The sequence below is a fragment of the Oncorhynchus mykiss genome, chromosome 15, assembly GCF_013265735.2.
Source record: "Oncorhynchus mykiss isolate Arlee chromosome 15, USDA_OmykA_1.1, whole genome shotgun sequence".
Classification (NCBI taxonomy): domain Eukaryota; kingdom Metazoa; phylum Chordata; class Actinopteri; order Salmoniformes; family Salmonidae; genus Oncorhynchus; species Oncorhynchus mykiss.
Genome location: NC_048579.1, coordinates 3,973,031 through 3,993,285, shown reverse-complemented (window position 1 = coordinate 3,993,285; position 20,255 = coordinate 3,973,031). Strand labels below are relative to the sequence as shown.

Here is a 20,255-nt window from a genome sequence, read left to right as displayed (position 1 = left end):
ACCAATGGGACGACTTCACGTACTGTAGGATCCGTGGCTTCTGAGTGGCTGTTGACCATCGGTGTGTCTGTTTGGTACTGTTCAATACACCTCCAAGGACCTTTTATTGAGTAAGGTATTGGAGGCTATTTTGTAAATGACATCGCCAAAGTCGAGGATTGGTAGGATGGTCAGTTTTAAAAGGGTATGTTTGGCAGCATGAGTGAAGGATGCTTTGTTGCGAAATAGCAAGCCAATTCTAGATTTAACTTTGGATTGGAGATGTTTGATATGGGTCTGGAAGGAGAGTTTACAGTCTAACCAGACACCTAAGTATTTGTAGTTGTCCACGTATTCTAAGTCAGAGCCGTCCAGAGTAGTGATGTTGGACAGGCGGGTATGTGCAGGTAGCGATCGGTTGAAGAGCATGCATTTAGTTTTACTTGTATTTAAGAGCAATTGGAGGCCACGGAAGGAGAGTTGTATGGCATTGAAGCTTGCCTCTGCTCCTCCTCTGTCCATAGGGAGGATAGGTTCTAACCACTCTTCTGTTCATGAGGAGGATAGGTTCTAACCACTCTTCTGTTCAAAGGGAGGATAGGTTCTAACCACTCCTCTGTCCATGAGGAGGATAGGTTCTAACCACTCCTCTGTCCATAGGGAGGAGAGGTTCTAACCACACGTCCACACTAACCACTCCAAAGTCTAATCACTCCTCTGTCCATGAGGAGGATAGGTGCTAACCACTCATCTGTTCATAGGTTCTAACAACTCCTCTGTCCATAGGGAGGAGAGGTTCTAACCACTCCTCTGCCTATGAAGAGGATAGGTTCTAACCACTCCTCTGCCCATGAAACGGAGAGTTTCTAACCACTCCTCTGCCAATGAAGAGGAGAGTTTCTAACCACTCCTCTGTCCATGAGGAGGATAGGTTCTAACCACTCCAAAGTCCATGAAGAGGAAAGGTTCTAACCACTCTTCTGTCCATGAGGAGAACAGGTTCTAACCACTCCTCTGTCCATGAGGAGGATAGGTTCTAACCACTCCAAAGTCTAATCACTCCTCTGTCCATGAGGAGGATAGGTGCTAACCACTCATCTGTTCATATGGAGGATAGGTTCTATCCACTCCTCTGTCCATAGGGAGGAGAGGTTCTAACCACTCCTCTGCCTATGAAGAGGATAGGTTCTAACCACTCCTCTGCCCATGAAACGGAGAGTTTCTAACCACTCCTCTGCCAATGAAGAGGAGAGTTTCTAACCACTCCTCTGTCCATGAGGAGGATAGGTTCTAACCACTCCAAAGTCCATGAAGAGGAAAGGTTCTAACCACTCTTCTGTCCATGAGGAGGACAGGTTCTAACCACTCCTCTGTCCATGAGGAGGATAGGTTCTAACCACTCCAAAGTCCATGAAGAGGAAAGGTTCTAACCAGTCTTCTGTCCATGAAGAGGATAGGTTCTAACCACTCCAAAGTCCATGAAGAGGAAAGGTTCTAACCACTCTTCTGTCCATGAGGAGGATAGGTTCTAACCACTCCAAAGTCCATGAAGAGGAAAGGTTCTAACCACTATTCTGTCCTTGAGGAGGATAGGTTCTAACCACATCTCTGTCCTTAGGGAGGATAGGTTCTAACACTATTTTGCCCAGAAATGTTTTTCTTCCATAGGTGTGTGTACCTTACTGTATTTATACATATATTGTTAGTTTTTTTTTATATAATTTTTCAACGGGAAAATTACAAAAATATATTTATATTAAAACACTGCAGTAAAATAAAATTCCTACTTAAAGGATAAAAATGCCAGATAAATTAATTAAAATACTTTCAGTAGTGCCAATATGAAGTGAAAAACATTAAGCTCCGCCCTCCCATCTCTCTGAGGTCACACGTCTAACAACACCAGTGTTGCAGAACTGGTAGGTCTACCAATGGGACGACTTCACGTACTGTAGGATCCGTGGCTTCTGAGTGGCTGTTGACCATCGGTGTGTCTGTTTGGTACTGTTCAATACACCTCCAAGGACCTTTTATTGAGTAAGGTATTGGAGGCTATTTTGTAAATGACATCGCCAAAGTCGAGGATTGGTAGGATGGTCAGTTTTAAAAGGGTATGTTTGGCAGCATGAGTGAAGGATGCTTTGTTGCGAAATAGCAAGCCAATTCTAGATTTAACTTTGGATTGGAGATGTTTGATATGGGTCTGGAAGGAGAGTTTACAGTCTAACCAGACACCTAAGTATTTGTAGTTGTCCACGTATTCTAAGTCAGAGCCGTCCAGAGTAGTGATGTTGGACAGGCGGGTATGTGCAGGTAGCGATCGGTTGAAGAGCATGCATTTAGTTTTACTTGTATTTAAGAGCAATTGGAGGCCACGGAAGGAGAGTTGTATGGCATTGAAGCTTGCCTCTGCTCCTCCTCTGTCCATAGGGAGGATAGGTTCTAACCACTCTTCTGTTCATGAGGAGGATAGGTTCTAACCACTCTTCTGTTCAAAGGGAGGATAGGTTCTAACCACTCCTCTGTCCATGAGGAGGATAGGTTCTAACCACTCCTCTGTCCATAGGGAGGAGAGGTTCTAACCACACGTCCACACTAACCACTCCAAAGTCTAATCACTCCTCTGTCCATGAGGAGGATAGGTGCTAACCACTCATCTGTTCATAGGTTCTAACAACTCCTCTGTCCATAGGGAGGAGAGGTTCTAACCACTCCTCTGCCTATGAAGAGGATAGGTTCTAACCACTCCTCTGCCCATGAAACGGAGAGTTTCTAACCACTCCTCTGCCAATGAAGAGGAGAGTTTCTAACCACTCCTCTGTCCATGAGGAGGATAGGTTCTAACCACTCCAAAGTCCATGAAGAGGAAAGGTTCTAACCACTCTTCTGTCCATGAGGAGAACAGGTTCTAACCACTCCTCTGTCCATGAGGAGGATAGGTTCTAACCACTCCAAAGTCTAATCACTCCTCTGTCCATGAGGAGGATAGGTGCTAACCACTCATCTGTTCATATGGAGGATAGGTTCTATCCACTCCTCTGTCCATAGGGAGGAGAGGTTCTAACCACTCCTCTGCCTATGAAGAGGATAGGTTCTAACCACTCCTCTGCCCATGAAACGGAGAGTTTCTAACCACTCCTCTGCCAATGAAGAGGAGAGTTTCTAACCACTCCTCTGTCCATGAGGAGGATAGGTTCTAACCACTCCAAAGTCCATGAAGAGGAAAGGTTCTAACCACTCTTCTGTCCATGAGGAGGACAGGTTCTAACCACTCCTCTGTCCATGAGGAGGATAGGTTCTAACCACTCCAAAGTCCATGAAGAGGAAAGGTTCTAACCAGTCTTCTGTCCATGAAGAGGATAGGTTCTAACCACTCCAAAGTCCATGAAGAGGAAAGGTTCTAACCACTCTTCTGTCCATGAGGAGGATAGGTTCTAACCACTCCAAAGTCCATGAAGAGGAAAGGTTCTAACCACTATTCTGTCCTTGAGGAGGATAGGTTCTAACCACTACAAAGTCCATGAGGAGCATAGGTTCTAACCACTCCAAAGTCCATGAAGAGGATAGGTTCTAACCACTCTTCTGTCCTTGAGGAGGATAGGTTCTAACCACTTCTCTGCCCATGAAGAGGATAGGTTCTAACCACTCCTCTGCCCATGAAGAGGATAGGTTCTAACCACTCCTCTGCCCATGAAGAGGATAGGTTCTAACCACTCCTCTGCCCATGAGGAGGATAGGTAGAACAGATATTTAGAGATATCAAGTGTTTCCTCGAGATTTTTGGTTTTTTTGAGATACTGAAATAATAAAGATTTACTTAAATACGAGTTGTACAAATGATGGATGGTCACCTTTCCTTTTTAAAGGTCCTATAAAGTAGTGTCCGTTGTGTAAGAGTTGGAAACGTCCTTTAGAATGAATAGGATGGTAACAGGACTTAAAGTCACGATCAATAGACAGTGCGGCAGGGACTGGGAGCAGGTAGGAAGCTAGACTACAAACTGAATGGTCGCCTAGTGGAGTGGACTACCTCTAAACTGCCCTGATTGACAATAATTATCTTCTGAGAGGACGATTGGCTAACAGTTCTCAAAGAGTCAATGATAAAGTCCATACCTTAGGACAAACTTTTTTGAACACATCTTATTTTTGCAGCTTGGACACACACTTCTATTTCAAGCGTTGTTTACAGCAGGCTCTGTACGCTCAATCAATAAGCAATTACCTTAAAAGTCCCTGAGAATTCATTACAGGACCAGTCATTGGAGATGGAGCTGTACATCAATGTTTTATTGGCTGTTCTTAAACAGCTTACAGCACACGGGAAGAGCGACCGGGTCGTTTTAAAGTATCTGGAGTAGTCCTACACCTTGGGAGTATTTACTGCGAACCAAACAGAACCAAACAGAACCAAACAGAACCAAACAGAAGCGAGCAGAACCAAACAGAACCAAACAGAACTAAACAAAACCAAACAGAAGCGAGCAGAACCAAACAGAACCAAACAGAAGCGAGCAGAAGCGAGCAGAACCAAACAGAAGCGAGCAGAATAAACAGGGGAGTGACCTACCTTTGAAGTAAACTTTCTCCTTTGCAACATGTTTTGCAACTGTTTGATACGGTCTTGGACTAATGAATACACCCATCGTGTATGGTAGCTGTGTGGATTCGGAGACGGCCAGCAAGGTCATTCTTGTGTTGTGATACTAACAGTGCCTTGCAAAAGTATTCAACCCCCTTGGTGTTTTTCCTATTTTATTGCATTACAACCTGTAACTTAAAATTATTTTTATTTGGATTTCATCTAACGGACAAACACAAAATACTCAAAATTGGTGAAGTGAAATGGAAAAAAAAAAAAAAAATGGAGAAGTATTTACCATCTGGGCAGTTTTCCTATTTTGTTGATTTACAACCTGGAATTAAAAAAAAATATTTTTTAGGGATTGTATAATTTGATTTACACAGCATGCCTACCACTTTGAAGATGCAAAATATTTTTATTGTGAAACAAACAAGAAATAAGACAAAATAAACAGAAAACTTGAGCGTGGATAACTGAGAACACTATAACAATATGGAAGAAAATTATACAGATTGTATAAGAACAAATATCACTCCCTAATAAACACAACCATATGGAACAATGATTGGATAACAATCCTTGGATAGCCCTAAATCTTGGATAGCCCTAACCCTTGGATAGCCCTAACCCTTGGAAAGCCCTAACCCTTGGATAGCCCTAAATCTTGGATAGCCCTAACCCTTGGATAGCCCTAACCTTGGATAGCTCTAATCCTTGGATAGCCCTAACCCTTGGATAGCCCTAACCATTGGATAGCCCTAACCTTTGGATAGCCCTAATCCTTGGATAGCCCTAATCCTTGGATAGCCCTAATCCTTGGATAGCCCTAAAACTTGGTTGGGTAGCCCTAACCCTTGGTTGTATAGCCCTAACCCTTGAATAGCCCTAACCCTTGGATAGCCCTAACCCTTGGTTGGATAGCTCTAACCCTTGGTTGTATAGCCCTAACCCTTGAATAGCCCTAACCCTTGGATAGCCCTAACCCTTGGTTGTATAGCCCTAACCCTTGAATAGCGCTAACCCTTGGATAGCCCTAACCCTTGGATACCCCTACCCTGGATAGCCTTAACCCTTGGTTGGATAGCCCTACCCTTGGATAGCCCTAACCCTTGGTTGGATTCCCCTACCCTTGGATAGCCCTAACCCTTGGTTGGATAGCCCTACCCTTGGATAGCCCTAACCCCTGGATAGCCCTGATCCTTGGATAGCCCTAACCCTTGGATAGCCCTAACCCTTGGTTGGATAGCCCTACCCTTGGATAGCCTTAATCGTTGGTTGGATATCCCTACGCTTGGATAGCCCTAACCCTTGGTTGGATAGCCCTACCCTTGGATAGCCCTAACCCTTGGTTGGATAGCCCTACCCTTGGATAGCCTTAACCCTTGGTTGGATACCCCTACCCTTGGATAGCCCTAACCCTTGGATAGGCCTACCCTTGGTTGGATAGCCCTACCCTTGGATAGCCCTAACCCTTGGTTGGATACCCCTACCCTTGGATAGCCCTAACCCTTGGATAAATTGACCCACATGGAAAGCTAAAGGCATAGAAACTGTAAACGGCGTGGGACTAGGAAATAATTCCATTGCATCATTAAATAAAAGGCAATTCTGGACTGAACAATGTAGACATTTTAAAATATATGCAACTTAAAAGTCTTATATCACAACATTTTGATCTGAAAGCTTTTGGACATCAGCGCAATGTTGAGGGAATCCAATTTGTGTCAGAAAAGATACTGATATGAGAGATAAGAAAAAATATAAACTATTGGAACCAATACCGAAAAATAATGAATTCTGGCACAATATGGAGGGAGTGTTGGAACATAACAAACACAATTACAGTTAATGAAAACGTAACCTTAATCCAGTATAAATGAATGTAAGGAATGTATAATACGAAGAGACAAAACTCACATGTGTTACAGCACAACGGCAGAGTTATGTCTTAAGTGTAAAACTAAAATGACTCAATAATTTATGCCTTCTGGGAGTGCTATTAAGTCCAAAATTCATGAGCAGAGTTAACGATTGTGCATACACATATGGCAGCTCGGCTTCTAGCTCCTAAGCAACTTTTGCAGTATTTTATTTGTGTGTTAATTTTTCTCAGGCGAAAACCTGAGAAAAATCCATCCAGGAAGTGGAATTATTTTCATGTGGCTGTTTTTCCAACTCAATGTCTATAGAGAATCCAATGGGGTAGGAATCAGTTCCTATAGCTTCCACTAGATGTCAACAGGCTTTAGACATGGTTTCAGGCTTTTATTTTGAAAAACGACACGTAAAAAGCCATTTTGTTCAGAGGACAGAAGAAACATGCAGACCTGATTTGGCGCTCTCTCGTGAGCGCGTCGTTTGTTATTTTTCCTTTCTATTGAAAACGGTATTGTCCGGTTGAAATATTATTGATTATAAAGACAAAAAAACTATCTGAGGATTAATTATAAACATCGCATCACATGTTTCGACGAACGTTACCGGTACTTTTAGTATGTATTGGTCTGCCTGTTGTGACCTCCTTGGAGCCATTGGATTACTGAACAAAACACGCCAACAAAACTGAGTTTTTGGGACATAAAGAGGGACTTTATCGAACAAAACAGAGTTTATGGGACATAAAGAGGGACTTTATCGAACAAAACAGAGTTTTTGGGACACAAAGAGGGACTTTATCGAACATAATTGAGTTTATGGGACATAAAGAGGGACTTTATCGAACAAAACAAACATTTACTGTGTGACTGGGAGTCTTGTGAGTGCAACCATATGAAGATCATCAAAGGTAAGTGATTAATTTATCGCTATTTCTGACTTTAGTGACTCCTCGACATGGAAGGTAAATGTTTGTATGCTTTTTTACACGGGGCGCTGTCCTCAGATAATCGCATGGTATGCTTTCGCCATAAAACCTTTTGAAATCTGACACAGCAGCTGGATTCACAAGAAGTTCATCTTTAAACCGATGTATCACACTTCTATATTTTATTAATGCTTATTATGTGTATTTCTGTATTTAGAATCTGGCGCTCTGCAATTTTACCGGATGTTGGCCAAGTGGGATGCTAGCGTACCCTAGAAATGAATTACTTTACACCACTGAGTACCCTCCAAGCTCATCATTAGGCCCTGGGTCTGAACCCGGCCCTGTGCAACTGGGTCCTGGACTTCCTGACGGGCCACCCCCAGGTGGGGAAGGTAGGAAACAACACAGCAGTGTTCTCCAGAGGTTGGTGCGGTCTGCCCAACGCATCACCAGGGGCAAACTACCTGCCCTCCAGGACAACTACACCACCCGATGTCACAGGAAGGCCAAAAATATAATTAAGGACAACAACAGCCCGAGCCACGGTATGTTCAATCCACTATCATCCAGAAAACGAGGTCAGTACAGGTGCATCGAAGCTGGGACCGAGAGACTGAAAAACAGCTTCTATCTCAAGGCCATCAGACTGTTAAATAGCCATCACTAGCCAGCTACCACCTGGTTACTCAACCCTGCACCTTAGAGGCTGCTGCCCTAAATGTATGTACATAGACATGGAATCACTAGTCACTTTATTCATGTTTACATACTGTTTTAGTCATCTCATATGTATATACTGTATTCTATTCTACGGTATTTTTAGTCAATGCCACTCCGACATCCACTCAATCTAATATTTATATGTTTCTTAATTCCATTGTTTTACTTTTAGATTTGTGTGTATTGTTGTGAGTTGTTAGACATTACTGCACTGTTGGAACTAGGAACACAAGCATGTCACTTACACCCGCAATAACATCTGTTAAATATGTGTTTGTGACCAATAACATTTTATTTTATTTTATTTAGAAAAGCTGTCTGTCAGAATGTAAATTTACTTTTAATCTGTCTATCTCCATATTTAAAATCATGGCGTATGGACGGGGGTGCGGTGAGATACCCGATGGGTTGGACAAAATCATTTTTTTTGCTACATATATTGAATAATCTATTCTTAAATATAGGAATTGGAAGAATGCAATGCTTTATTATTTAAATATTGAGAAAAAAAAAAATCTGTCTTCTGACAAACAAAATAACACAATTTGAAGTCATGTGGTTTTCAGTATTAGAAACAGCATTGGGGAGTGAATGCATTGGGAACCTGTGGGTCTGAGCAAGTGTGATGTCATTCACGTTTGTGGAAATGTATGTATGTCAACGTTAAGTCGTGTTAGGGAAGATTCAGAATTTGTTGGTAACATACGTAAGATGTTTTATATTCATCAAATGGGTGTAAGTTACTTCTCATCAGAATGGTATTTTTGTATAATGCTGTGGCGAGGTTGCAGGTATCTGTTCTATGTCAAAACTAAGTTGCATGGGCCACAGAGAGGGGAGAGGTCAAAGTGTCATCATGTGTAAACACATCTTTTACTCCCTACCTTTTTCTAGTGGGGAAAGGAGGGTGGCAGTGTCTGGAATCATTCTCATGCTCCCTTTTATCTTAACCTATAGCCTCACTCTCCTGTGGGTTGTATCTAAATGACAATTTGATATATGCCTGTTGATATGGAGGATTGGTTTATGGTTCTGGGGTTTGGGAAAGGAGACAAAGCTGAACGATGAATTATGTCTATGCTGTCTGACTATGTGTGATCTTTGCTATAAAGGATCCCATTTTGCCATTGTGTGGGGACTCTCAACTTTTCATTAGAGATACTGAACTGTTGAAAGTCAAAATGCTATAGAGCTTATATAATTAAAGATGGACTTTTATAACTAACTCTGTGTGTGGTTTGCTCCCATGATTTGGTAAATAGAGGAAATTTCCACGAAAGTCGTTGGTCACGTGATCACTTTCGCCGTTGCATGTTTCAATCTGATTATTTAGATTGATGCTTAATATCTGACAAGTGAAGCGAGAGAAAAGAAGGGAAATACAAATAACTGTCAACGTGTCTGCCTGATGTTATTCTAACTGTCAACGTGTCTGCCTGATGCCATTCTAACTGTCAACGTGTCTGCCTGATGTCATTCTAACTGTCAACGTGTCTGCCTGATGTCATTCTAACTGTCAACGTGTCTGCCTGATGTCATTCTAACTGTCAACGTGTCTGCCTGATGCCATTCTAAATGTCAACGTGTCTGCCTGATGTCATTCTAACTGTCAACGTGTCTGCTTGATTTCATTCTAACTGTCAACGTGTCTGCCTGATGTCATTCTAACTGTCAACGTGTCTGCCTGATGTCTTTTCTAACTGTCAACGTGTCTGCCTGATGCCATTCTAAATGTCAACGTGTCTGCCTGATGTCATTCTAACTGTCAACGTGTCTGCTTGATTTCATTCTAACTGTCAACGTGTCTGCCTGATGTCATTCTAACTGTCAACGTGTCTGCCTGATGCCATTCTAACTGTCAACGTGTCTGCCTGATGTCATTCTAACTGTCAACGTGTCTGCCTGATGCCATTCTAACTGTCAACGTGTCTGCCTGATGTCATTCTAACTGTCAACGTGTGTGCCTGATGTCATTCTAACTGTCAACGTGTCTGCCTGATGTCATTCTAACTGTCAACGTGTCTGCCTGATTTCATTCTAACTGTCAACGTGTGTGCCTGATGTCATTCTAACTGTCAACGTGTCTGCCTGATGTCATTCTAACTGTCAACGTGTCTGCCTGATGTGATTCTAACTGTCAACGTGTCTGCCTGATGTCATTCTAACTGTCAACGTGTCTGCCTGATGCCATTCTAACTGTCAACGTGTCTGCCTGATGCCATTCTAACTGTCAACGTGTCTGCCTGATGTCATTCTAACTGTCAACGTGTCTGCCTGATGTCATTCTAACTGTCAACGTGTCTGCCTGATGTCATTCTAACTGTCAACGTGTCTGCCTGATGCCATTCTAACTGTCAACGTGTCTGCCTGATGCCATTCTAACTGTCAACGTGTCTGCCTGATGCCATTCTAACTGTCAACGTGTCTGCCTGATGTCATTCTAACTGTCAATGTGTCTGCCTGATGCCATTCTAACTGTCAACGTGTCTGCCTGATGCCATTCTAACTGTCAACGTGTCTGCCTGATTTCATTCTAACTGTCAACGTGTCTGCCTGATGTCATTCTAACTGTCAACGTGTCTGCCTGATGTCATTCTAACTGTCAACGTGTCTGCCTGATGCCATTCTAAATGTCAACGTGTCTGCCTGATGTCATTCTAACTGTCAACGTGTCTGCTTGATTTCATTCTAACTGTCAACGTGTCTGCCTGATGTCATTCTAACTGTCAACGTGTCTGCCTGATGCCATTCTAACTGTCAACGTGTCTGCCTGATGTCATTCTAACTGTCAACGTGTCTGCCTGATGCCATTCTAACTGTCAACGTGTCTGCCTGATGTCATTCTAACTGTCAACGTGTGTGCCTGATGTCATTCTAACTGTCAACGTGTCTGCCTGATGTCATTCTAACTGTCAACGTGTCTGCCTGATTTCATTCTAACTGTCAACGTGTGTGCCTGATGTCATTCTAACTGTCAACGTGTCTGCCTGATGTCATTCTAACTGTCAACGTGTCTGCCTGATGTGATTCTAACTGTCAACGTGTCTGCCTGATGTCATTCTAACTGTCAACGTGTCTGCCTGATGCCATTCTAACTGTCAACGTGTCTGCCTGATGCCATTCTAACTGTCAACGTGTCTGCCTGATGTCATTCTAACTGTCAACGTGTCTGCCTGATGTCATTCTAACTGTCAACGTGTCTGCCTGATGTCATTCTAACTGTCAACGTGTCTGCCTGATGCCATTCTAACTGTCAACGTGTCTGCCTGATGCCATTCTAACTGTCAACGTGTCTGCCTGATGCCATTCTAACTGTCAACGTGTCTGCCTGATGTCATTCTAACTGTCAATGTGTCTGCCTGATGCCATTCTAACTGTCAACGTGTCTGCCTGATGCCATTCTAACTGTCAACGTGTCTGCCTGATTTCATTCTAACTGTCAACGTGTCTGCCTGATGTCATTCTAACTGTCAACGTGTCTGCCTGATGTCATTCTAACTGTCAACGTGTCTGCCTGATGTCATTCTAACTGTCAACGTGTCTGCCTGATGCCATTCTAACTGTCAACGTGTCTGCCTGATGTCATTCTAACTGTCAACGTGTCTGCCTGATGTCATTCTAACTGTCAACGTGTCTGCCTGATTTCATTCTAACTGTTAACCTGTCTGCCTGATGTCATTCCAACTGTCAACGTGTCTGCCTGATTTCATTTAACTGTCAACCTGATGTCATTCAACTGTCAACGTGTCTGCCTGATGCCATTCTAACTGTCAACCATATGTCATTCTAACTGTCAACGTGTCTGCCTGATGCCATTCTAACTGTCAACGTGTCTGCCTGATGCCATTCTAACTGTCAACGTGTCTGCTTGATGTCATTCTAACTGTCAACGTGTCTGGCTGATGGCAGTTTTGAGCAAAGGACACAGACACCGTCTGCTCCCAATGTGCAGCTTGGTTGGTCTATAAATCTGCAGGTTTACGTGTATGGCCAGGATGAGACACAGTCACGCCCCATAATAACACAGTGAATCTGATAGGCTAAAAAGGGTGCCCTGACAGTGCGTTCCGTAGCGGGTATTTGGAGGCTGAGACGCCAAGTGTTAACACATTAACACACACATTGAGACTGAAGAAAGGATTTTCCAACTGTGACTGGAAGTTGGTTAGCCTGCTAGGTCTGGTGTGGAACTAGGAGACAGTAGCAGCTCTGTTGAATCCCAGCTTTTCTTTCCTCCCAGAGGTAAGGATTATTATTGATTAGAAAATGCACCACCATTTTGTAGGAAAACAGGTGAAGGTGCATTCTCGTCACACCTGCTGAACCTAATGAGAGGGCACGAAACGTTTATTATAAACAGACCAATAGGAAAGCAGACACGGGTCACGTGGTTACCGTAGCTACTCTATTATGAGCACACCCAGCCTGTTACATTCCAGAGATCACGTGGTTACCATAGTTACTCTATTATGAGCTCACCCAGCCTGTTACATTACAGAGCAACTGATTCTCTCTGACCTTCCTGTAGTTACATTTAACATTACAAATAACATTGACGGTTCAGATCACGTTTTGTAGATTCAGAATGAAAGTGCTGTGTTGGATGCGTTCGTCTCGCTCGCCAGAATCTGTGCGCCGTGTTCCATACATTTTGAAGGAAACAAATTAAAATGTGAAACAAAAACTCCATACATTCTTCTATACATTTTTTATAAAAAAAAACATCACGCACATACAGATGAACACAAAACAATAGCAAACAAAGTTTTTATTTTATTTTTTACATCTGAATTATATCAACAGGTAATCTGCAACCTCAGGTAGTACTGCAAAATTTCCACTAGATGGCGGTAGATACAAAGTAATGCGACTGAATCTGACGCTGCATTTGTCAGGGATTGTTGTTCTGTTGTCTACTGTTCAGAATTAGAACATTCACACCATGTTGTGCATCACGACAACTTTGTTAATGAAGACTTAAATTGAGCTGTTATACAATTCAGAACGCGACACATAGATAATTACCAATTGAGGTATTATACAGGTATAATGTGAAACATAGAGAATTACCAAATTAGGAAGGAATCACTAAAAAGCAAAACGTTTATATCACATGCATTAGATCACTGTTTTTCCTTCCAGAAGGACCGCCTCATAAATGGATTGCTTGTCCATGGTTTCCATAGAAATGCATTCTATTCCCATTGTGTTCCACCTCCCATAGGCCTCGTCTTCTCCACCTCGTTAAAGCCTGGGTACATAGCCTGTCGTGAGATAATGGTATGGGGCATAATGTGTGGAACATTTAAAAGATCCAGACATCCACATTTCCAGAAGTTCAGCTGGCCTGGGTACAACATATCACCATTTAAACACAATTAAAGACAGGAGATTAGAAAAGACAGACACCAAAACCACAAAAACAAACAAACAAACAAAATGTTATTTGCCCATAATATGAACTAGCCTCTGTAGCGTAGCATCCCATTTCCATGGTTCTCTCTACATTCCCCTGGTTCTCTCTACATTCTCCTGGTTCTCTCTATATTACCCTGGTTCTCTCTACATTCCCCTGGTTCTCGCTACATTCTCCTGGTTCTCTCTTCATTTCCACGGTTCTCTCTACATTCCCCTGGTTCTCTCTACATTCCCCTGGTTCTCTCTACATTCTCCTGGTTCTCTCTACATTCCCCTGGATCTCTCTATATTACCCTGGTTCTCTCTACATTCCCCTGGATCTCTCTATGTTACCCTGGTTCTCTCTACATTCCCCTGGATCTCTCTATATTACCCTGGTTCCCTCCTCAGACGTTACTATTTCTGCAGGATGTCCCTCCTTCATCAATTGGAATGCTTTCCATCTCTGCCTGTGCCATTCCTGATTCAGACACAGTTTCCTGCATCATCGGGCAGCCACGTGCCTCCACAGCCCTCACACTTTATTACAAACGTAAAGATAATTAAAGGAACACATCATGTTTTAAGATTGAATATATATATATACTATATATATATATATATATATATATATATATATATATATACAGTTGAAGTCGAAGGTTTTGAATCACCTACTCATTCAAGGGTTTATATTTATTTGTACTATTTTCTACATTGTAGAATAATAGCGAAGACATCAAAACTATGGAATCAAACATTTGGAATCATGTAGCAACCAAAACAGTGTTAAACAAATCAAAATATATTTTAGATTTTAGATTCTTCAAAGTAGCCACCCTTTCCTTGATGACAGCTTTGCACACTCTTGGCATTCTCTCAACCAGCCTAATGAGGAATGCTTTTCCAACAGTCTTGAATGAGTTCACACATATGCTGAGCACTTGTTGGCTGCTTTTCCTTCACTCTGCAGTTCAACTCATTCCAAACCATCTCAATTGGGATGACGTCGGTTGATTGTGGAGGCCAGGTCATCTGATGCAGCACTCCATCACTCTCCATCTTGGCCAAATAGCCCTTACACACCCTGGAGGTGTGCTGTGTCATTGTCTTGTTGAAAAACAAATTATTGTCCCACTAAGCCCAAACCAGAAAAGATGGCGTATCACTGCAGAATGCTGTGGAAGCGATGCCGGTTAAGTGTGCCTTGAATTCTAAATAAAACACTGACAGTGTTACCAGCATAGCACACCCACAACATCACACCTCCTCCTCCATGCTTCAGTGGGAACCACACAAACAGAGATCATCCGTTCACCTACTCTGCGTCTCACAACATGGCGGTTGGAACCAAAAATCCCAAATTGGGACTCATCAGACCAAAGGACAGATTTCCACTGGTCTAATGTCCATTGCTCGTGTTTCTTGACCCAAGAAAGTCTCTTCTTCTTACCGGTGTCCTTTAGCAGTGGTTTCTTTGTAGCAATTCGACAATGATGACCTGATTCACACAGTCTCCTCTGAACAGTTGATGTGATACAGCCTGGAATGGAACCAGGGTCTGTAGTGACGCCTCTAACACTGAGATGCAGTGTCTTAGACCGCTGTGATACAGCCTGGAATCAAACCAGGCTCTGTAGTGATGCCTCTAGCACTGAGATGCAGTGTCTTAGATCACTGAACCAGGGTCTGTAGTGATGCCTCTAGCAGTGAGATGTAGTGCCTTAGACCGCTGCGCCACTCGGGAGCCCAAGGGTAAAGGGTGGCTACTTTGAAGAATGTCAAATATAAAACATATTTGGATTTGTTTAACAGTTTTTTGGTTACTACATGATTCCATATGTGTTATTTCATAGTTTTAATGTCTTCACAGTTTTTCTACAACTTAGAAAATAGAAGTCAGTTCTATTTCTGACGCAGATCACGCTGCAAGTCCTGCCTCTCCCATCTCCTCATTGGTTTATAGAAGCAGATACCCACGTGCCATCTACTCATTGGTTATACCCACGTGAGTGACTGAAAGACAAACAAGGTCGGTGGTGGTAATTGCACCTAATTCATGAATGTTGCCAATAGCAATATAAAGTCAAGAGAAGAAAATGCCTGGAAGGAAGAGAGATGACTAGAAATAATTTGGTTGACCGTTTTGATGTGTGGATTAATTGGTGGAGTAGAGGACCTTGTGCATTCCAGGTAAAATAACAACTCCATGTTTATATCCCAGGACAAATTAGCTAGCAACAGCAAGCTAGCTAAATAGGACAAAATAGCTAGCAAGCTAGCTAGCTAAATTTCCATAGATGTTTAATGCTTTTAATGCGACCTGTCCCCAAAATAATATAAATCAGAGTTTGTTTTGATATTTTAACCTGCATGTCATGATCATGTTTGGTGTGGGGGGGCAAAATACATGTATGCACGATGGCGCACGATGGCGCACGATGGCGCACGCGGTTTGAGTTCTGTGTGAACCCTTGACAGAGCTGCGGAGAGTTTACTCTATCCACAAATATAAAATCCTGAAGTGAGACATTTTTGTTTGGAGGTCAATGAGAGTGTCAAATTTGGTCAACAGAAAAATGTAATTGCTCATTTTCTACAGTACGCGGCGAGGCTTATTTGATCAAAAATCGCTGAAATAAATCTGAATGTTTAGAAGAAAACATGTGAATTGTGCTCCATCCTACCCATATTCAGAATAAATTATTTTAATAGTCATGGCACACTTTGTTTAAGCACTATTGAAGATTGAAATCCGGAACAAAAATACAAATAACATCTCAGAAAAAAAAAAGTGTTGATTGTTCCCCATCTTCCGTGATTCAGAACATCTAATTGTCAAAGTCATAGCAGGCTTTGTTTTAAGAGCTATTGAAGATTAAAATCCAAGATGTTAATTAAAAAAAAAATAACAATACAATACGAAAAAAAAGGTTTGGATGGTTCTCCGTGCTCCCCTGATTCAGAACACGTTTCATAGTCATGACATGCATGATTCAATAGCTATTGACAAAATAACCGAATATTCACCGAATATCATAATACTAATTTGACCTCCGCTGATAAAAAAACGTATTCATATCGGATTTGTTTCTGTTGTTCACAGGCGTATCTGCTCTCTCTCTCTCTCTTTGACTAGAATGGTCCCAGCTGATCTCGCCTCCTCATGCCTGCCTTCCATCTTTGAGGACTGTGTTTTCCCATTAGTAGAAGGGGTCACTCGACTATCTTGTCAATTTAATAGATACTCTTTGGCATCATAGCAGCCATGTCGCAAAGTGACAACCACTGTCGGAAATACTAAACGTTTTGGTGTTGAAAAAAGTCGGACCAGAATCTATTGTGGTGATGTTGGAGAGGAGTGAACGAGCTGGCTACAGAGACGGGAGATATATTATGAGTACGCGGACCAACACGCGGAAACCGGATGAATATGGATACTAATGCACATCGCAGATATTAGTACATTTTAATGAAAAGGGACTCGCTGCGGACAATCTGAATTATCCGGTAGACGGAAGAGTTAAGAACCAAAATCACAACTGTTTATTTCATTAGCTAGCAGGCTAGCTGGCTAGTTTCAATGCGGGTCTGGAAATGGGGGAATCTCGTCCGAAATTGACTCAATAAGGATTTATATCGTGCACGGAATAAACATCTTGTACTCGTTGTTGTTTTTACAAAGTACGTGATTTCCCGTGGAGATCGTAGCGGCAACTTTAAAGAAGAATGATGCCCCTAAACTGAACATTAAAAGTGATCCACCAAAAAAACCAAGAAAGTCGTACAGGTTTGTTAAGCTGGTTTTCTTTTTTTAATACAATCGTCTTTCCAAATCAACAGTAGAGTAGACTTTTATAATGCTGTTTTCCACTGACATTTGACAGTAGACTGCCTCTTGTGCACAGAATAACTTCCATAGTAAATATGATTCAGTGTCCATATCCTGAAATTGACTAACTAAATCATCCAAAGGTCTTCCTTTTGGATGATAAAAAAAAGTGAATTGACTAAATTATCCTGTAGCCTAATGTCATATTTGAATGAATGATGTATACTGTTGATACCGTGCGGTTGTAACTTCTTCAACGTTAACGTTGTCTCCTGGTGTCCGCATACACAGGTTTGGTTTGCTCCTAGCAGAACTCAGCGAAGTGAATATCTCTGCTTGCATTACTCCCTTAAAATACCCCTTGCTTGAAAAAAAGTGACAATATTACTGTTAGTGCCTCGTGAAACACCGTAGCAATAATATTGCAGTGTACACTTTAATTAAAATAGTCTAAACTAATCTAAGATAAATCAAGAAATGTAAAATTCGTTTTTATCTGTAAGGTCTTGGTTGCACAATTTTCCTTGTAAGATGTTTGGTGCAGTATTTCTCCAGGTGAAAAATGTACAGGAAAACTAGTCATCCCTCCATAACTAGTACTAACCGAGCACATTACACGGTTTCTCTAGAGATACATCTGATCAAGCCTGAACTGTGCAATGTAGTAGAGTAGAGTTGTAGCTAGTTTCCAACAGGCCAACATTCTACATAGTTTAGCGCAGAAAAGTGGCAATTAAACTAAACGGACCATAATTCATTGCGATCCTACTTGTACGGTCTGCTTCTTTTACCCCTGCTAGGTCGAGAGGGATGGAGAGTTGTTGTTTTGTTGAGGTGTCCCTACCTGAAAATACATGATTTAAGTGATGTGATAGTTGGTATTCAGCAGTCATAAAAGTATGTCTTATTTACTTTGAAGAACTACTAAAATAGTGATTTGTTTTTTGTTGGTCAGACCGCGTAGACGGCAGCTCCATTAGACATGAGATGATGACTTGGAATGAAATGTATTAAGTCATCAAATAAAAACCTCTAATACACACAACTGAAATAATTTATTAAAGTCATGTGAAGAAACAATGGTTAATAAGTGATAAGCCGTAATGGGCAGTTACAACCTTCACGGGACTTTATATTCATTGTTTTATTCTGTGTTACAACATTCAACCCACAATGCAAAGCACATTTTTAATGTTAACCTGAAACCAAACTCCAAAAAAAGCGATAATCGCACAGCGACGCAACAAACAGTACCCGTCCGTAGTTCCTTCCAACTATTAGAGAGAGGCATGTTATATTGTTTTTGCTGTTCCGGTACTCGCTTGATTTTTGAGAACTCGGAACTCGGAACACGGAATGGAAAGAATATCTATTCTTAGAACACAGGCCCTAGACCCCCCCCCCACCCCCCTAGAAAAAATATGTGCTCATTTATCTCAATGCCAACAGCGTACAACTATACCTCATTTATCAGAACCATTACAGAATAAAAAATCCCAATTGCTAAATTGACATAAAAATATATATATATATATTCAGTCAATAAAATACAATTGCTATTTAAGATTAATTTATTGAAACCGTAATTTCAACTGGTTGTATTATATCATGGAACACAATCTGTACTATCAACTGGTTAGATCATGGAACACAATTAGAAATCAAATTTTATTTGTCACATGCACCGAATACAACAGGTGTAGTAGACCTTACAGTGAAATGCTGAATACAACAGGTGTAGTAGACCTCACAGTGAAATGCTGAATACAACAGGTGTAGTAGACCTTACAGTGAAATACTGAATACAACAGGTGTAGTAGACCTTACAGTGAAATGCTGAATACAACAGGTGTAGTAGACCTCACAGTGAAATGCTGAATACAACAGGTGTAGGTAGACCTCACAGTGAAATGCTGAATACAACAGGTGTAGTAGACCTTACAGTGAAATGCTGAATACAACAGGTGTAGTAGACCTCACAGTGAAATGCTGAATACAACAGGTGTAGTAGACCTTACAGTGAAATGCTGAATACAACAGGTGTAGTAGTAGACCTTACAGTGAAATGCTGAATACAACAGGTGTAGTAGACCTTACAGTGAAATACTGAATACAACAGGTGTAGTAGACCTTACAGTGAAATGCTGAATACAACAGGTGTAGTAGACCTTACAGTGAAATGCTGAATACAACAGGTGTAGTAGACCTCACAGTGAAATGCTGAATACAACAGGTGTAGTAGACCTTACAGTGAAATACTGAATACAACAGGTGTAGGTAGACCTTACAGTGAAATGCTGAATACAACAGGTGTAGTAGTAGACCTTACAGTGAAATGCTGAATACAACAGGTGTAGTAGTAGACCTTACAGTGAAATGCTCACTTGCAAGCCCTCAACAAACAATTCAGTTTTAAGAAAATATCCCCCAAAAAGTAAGAGATAAGAATAACAAATTATTTAAGAGCAGCTTTGAATAACAATAGCCTGGTAATGGGCCTTACTGTAATGGGCCTTACTGTAATGTGCCTTACTGTAATGGGCCGTACTGTAATGGGCCTTACTGTAATGGGCCGTACTGTAATGGGCCGTACTGTAATGGGCCGTACTGTAATGGGCCGTACTGTAATGGGCCTTACTGTAATGGGCCGTACTGTAATGGGCCGTACGGTAAGGCCGTACTGTAATGGGCCGTACTGTAATGGGCCGTACTGTAATGGGCCGTACTGTAATGGGCCGTACTGTAATGGGCCTTACTGTAATGGGCCTTACTGTAATGGGCCTTACTGTAATGGGCCGTACTGTAATGGGCCGTACTGTAATGGGCCGTACTGTAATGGGCCTTACTGTAATGGGCCGTACTGTAATGGGCCGTACGGTAAGGCCGTACTGTAATGGGCCGTACTGTAATGGGCCGTACTGTAATGGGCCGTACTG

At 41.8% G+C, this 20,255-nt stretch overlaps 1 protein-coding gene across 11 annotated transcripts in view; it reads left to right on the top strand.

Annotated features, from left to right (window-relative positions):
- The first annotated feature begins 16,773 nt into the window (after positions 1-16,773).
- dipk2ab (divergent protein kinase domain 2Ab) overlaps positions 16,774-20,255 on the top strand; it is a 105,864-nt gene continuing 102,382 nt past the window's right edge. For all 11 annotated transcript variants that reach the window (XM_036945661.1, XM_036945662.1, XM_036945656.1 and 8 more), the window contains exon 1: positions 16,774-17,277. The gene's annotated coding sequence lies outside the window, so the exon portion shown is untranslated. The remainder of the gene's footprint in view (positions 17,278-20,255) is intronic.